At 41.0% G+C, this 3,862-nt stretch overlaps 1 non-coding gene across 1 annotated transcript; it reads right to left on the bottom strand.

Moving 5' to 3' along the window:
- Positions 1–2,272: 2,272 nt before the first annotated feature.
- LOC126114229 (U4 spliceosomal RNA) lies at positions 2,273–2,412 on the bottom strand. Its single transcript, XR_007525119.1, has one exon. It is a non-coding gene; the product is annotated as a U4 spliceosomal RNA (small nuclear RNA).
- Between the last annotated feature and the right edge of the window lie 1,450 nt (positions 2,413–3,862).

Below are 3,862 nucleotides of genomic sequence, written 5' to 3'. Positions count from 1 at the left end.
TAACTACCTTGCGCCTGGCACTGCTATTTATACCTGACGTTCGTTCCAAGCACCTACAGGTACTTACATCATCGCTACCTATCAGTATTACCTTACACTATTCAAGTTCCTTTGGGGGAAACAAATACAGAAATATACAGAAAAAAAAACAGTAAAACACATTTTATTAGTGGCAGACTCTCTGTTCTTTGCTCCTTGTGTCTAATAGTTGCTTACACGCCCACTTACCGCCATCTTAAACACTCAAAATTGCACAGTAGTTCTCCCCTTGACCGACAGGCGCGCTACTGCTCACTCGCCTAGCCCCCCCACAGACGAAAGTAGCACAACCTCATTTAGCAAATACCGGCACACCCATTAAGACTCATCGTTAGATTTTGTTATTTTGTGGCCGCTGGTTAGTACTAGACACCAAGAAAACTGCCAACTGCATTTACATTAACTTAACAAACCATACACTTGTCAGCAAAAGCTGTTTGACGTACTGAGCAGTAGAACGCTAGTTTTACTCGAATCATGCCGTGAAATTGATTAATGTCGATGGGTGAAATATTCGTGTAACTGATTAGGCACCCTGGAAACACAATGAAATGAGATTTACAAATCCTCTCATGTGGCTGGGTTAAGTTGTTGAAATGAGTTTACCTTGCAGGAAAGTACAACTAGAATTCAGTCAGTAAATTGCTTCATAGCGCTGGGAACACATGCTGCAGTCTTAAATATACAAGATACACACTTATTCCACATTGCGCCAAACAACTTGCAGAAAAATGTATGTTTTGGGCTCCTCTGCCGTTTATGTTCTTGCCCCAGAACAATCATAGAAAACCCGCCTGCTGTCTCGTTGGCCCCAGCTAATATATTGCCTGACAAAAATGAAAATATCTGAATGTGTGCTAAATAGTATCTCGAGTGCCAACCATTCATAACAGATCCAAACAATAAGACATTTTCTATGGGTCCATTTGTGCTATGGTAGGCAGCAAATGTTGCTCACCTTGCATATAGGAACAGTCATATTCTCAAATGAAGAGACACAAAGAATGAGCCATCACAAGCCAACTACTTCTGCTCTCAAAAAATGCACCACTCCTGCTACAGTTCTCACCTACACTTGCTCTACCACTGTGTTATTCATTGCATTCCTTGGTTTATATTCACAGATACAATCACAAAATTTACCCCACAAGCATTTGTTCCCTCTCTTCAGTATTCCACATGCAATACATTCTCATAGCACACTGGACCATCATTAAGCTCACCATCCCATTTAAACTATCACACTGTATTATCTGTCACATTTGAACAGTAAATCCACAGTTCAAGGAATACACCAAGAAATGCACTAATAACACTGTTCAAAATGTGAATACCATGGCTGCAGCCAACCAAATTCTACTGCACAATCACTGCATGAAGGAGATTTACCACCAGTAGCCTTTAGATGAAACATGTAAGCTACATAAAGGTTCAACAAAACCTCAACACCAGGGACTGCATTAGCTACCATACAAATAGCTACAAGCACTTACCTTTCTTTCAATCACTCTGCTCTGCACACTACAGCACATGTATGTATTCTCAAAATGAGGCAAAGCCTTGCACAACATTACAGTTCTTCCTGTTCCATGTAACACACACCACATAGGATACTGTATTCAATGTGAGTGCCCTTACTAGGCACTGTGCAGCCTAACACATCAATCATCTCAAGTCAACAAACTCATTGCCCAATATTATCAACAGCAGTTCCATGGTCATAAGTTCTAATTATCAAGGTGTACACACAGCAGTGTCCAAAAAGGATCAAACATCCATATAATGATCAGGACACAAACACAAATTATAACACTGGCAGTGCTGTGAAAATGAATCAAGTACAACACTGGCCTCCCACACACTCACCAACTCTCACTGTACTGCCCTAGTCTCCTCCATTAAATTCTGACAGAAGTTTTGTCAAATCCTACATTTATCAGTAACCACTGCATGTATGTACCACTAGTATGCTATGGAGCAAGAATTGCCACTGGACAGAACCACATTTCAACTGTCCACATTGGCATCTTTATTCACACATAGCAGTTGCACAACATCTTACACTGAGGAGAATGTTTCTCACCAGCTGTCAAAGACATGTACACAATTCATCTGTGAACACAGCCTAGTCTGTGTACATGGTCCCTAACAACCACCAGCCAAACACTTCCACAAGTGCTGAATGTGTTCACAGATAAACACAGCTTGAAGCATTGTTTCCATGAGACTTACACCCCCTGAGGAGCTGCCAAAAATTGCCACAGAGTCGGTATTTCACGTCTCTCTGGCGGGGTATTGGTAAAAGTTTTCAACTAGCAATAATCGCACCTCAGTTATACTTCATTGGTTACGATATTGCCACTGCGCAAAGATTAACTACCTTGCGCCTGGCACTGCTATTTATACCTGACGTTCGTTCCAAGCACCTACAGGTACTTACATCATCGCTACCTATCAGTATTACCTTACACTATTCAAGTTCCTTTGGGGGAAACAAATACAGAAATATACAGAAAAAAAAACAGTAAAACACATTTTATTAGTGGCAGACTCTCTGTTCTTTGCTCCTTGTGTCTAATAGTTGCTTACACGCCCACTTACCGCCATCTTAAACACTCAAAATTGCACAGTAGTTCTCCCCTTGACCGACAGGCGCGCTACTGCTCACTCGCCTAGCCCCCCCACAGACGAAAGTAGCACAACCTCATTTAGCAAATACCGGCACACCCATTAAGACTCATCGTTAGATTTTGTTATTTTGTGGCCGCTGGTTAGTACTAGACACCAAGAAAACTGCCAACTGCATTTACATTAACTTAACAAACCATACACTTGTCAGCAAAAGCTGTTTGACGTACTGAGCAGTAGAACGCTAGTTTTACTCGAATCATGCCGTGAAATTGATTAATGTCGATGGGTGAAATATTCGTGTAACTGATTAGGCACCCTGGAAACACAATGAAATGAGATTTACAAATCCTCTCATGTGGCTGGGTTAAGTTGTTGAAATGAGTTTACCTTGCAGGAAAGTACAACTAGAATTCAGTCAGTAAATTGCTTCATAGCGCTGGGAACACATGCTGCAGTCTTAAATATACAAGATACACACTTATTCCACATTGCGCCAAACAACTTGCAGAAAAATGTATGTTTTGGGCTCCTCTGCCGTTTATGTTCTTGCCCCAGAACAATCATAGAAAACCCGCCTGCTGTCTCGTTGGCCCCAGCTAATATATTGCCTGACAAAAATGAAAATATCTGAATGTGTGCTAAATAGTATCTCGAGTGCCAACCATTCATAACAGATCCAAACAATAAGACATTTTCTATGGGTCCATTTGTGCTATGGTAGGCAGCAAATGTTGCTCACCTTGCATATAGGAACAGTCATATTCTCAAATGAAGAGACACAAAGAATGAGCCATCACAAGCCAACTACTTCTGCTCTCAAAAAATGCACCACTCCTGCTACAGTTCTCACCTACACTTGCTCTACCACTGTGTTATTCATTGCATTCCTTGGTTTATATTCACAGATACAATCACAAAATTTACCCCACAAGCATTTGTTCCCTCTCTTCAGTATTCCACATGCAATACATTCTCATAGCACACTGGACCATCATTAAGCTCACCATCCCATTTAAACTATCACACTGTATTATCTGTCACATTTGAACAGTAAATCCACAGTTCAAGGAATACACCAAGAAATGCACTAATAACACTGTTCAAAATGTGAATACCATGGCTGCAGCCAACCAAATTCTACTGCACAATCACTGCATGAAGGAGATTTACCACCAGTAGCCTTTAGATGAAA

Source organism: Schistocerca cancellata, unplaced genomic scaffold, assembly GCF_023864275.1.
Source record: "Schistocerca cancellata isolate TAMUIC-IGC-003103 unplaced genomic scaffold, iqSchCanc2.1 HiC_scaffold_300, whole genome shotgun sequence".
NCBI classification, from domain to species: Eukaryota; Metazoa; Arthropoda; class Insecta; order Orthoptera; family Acrididae; genus Schistocerca; species Schistocerca cancellata.
This window is presented reverse-complemented; position numbering and strand designations above follow the sequence as displayed.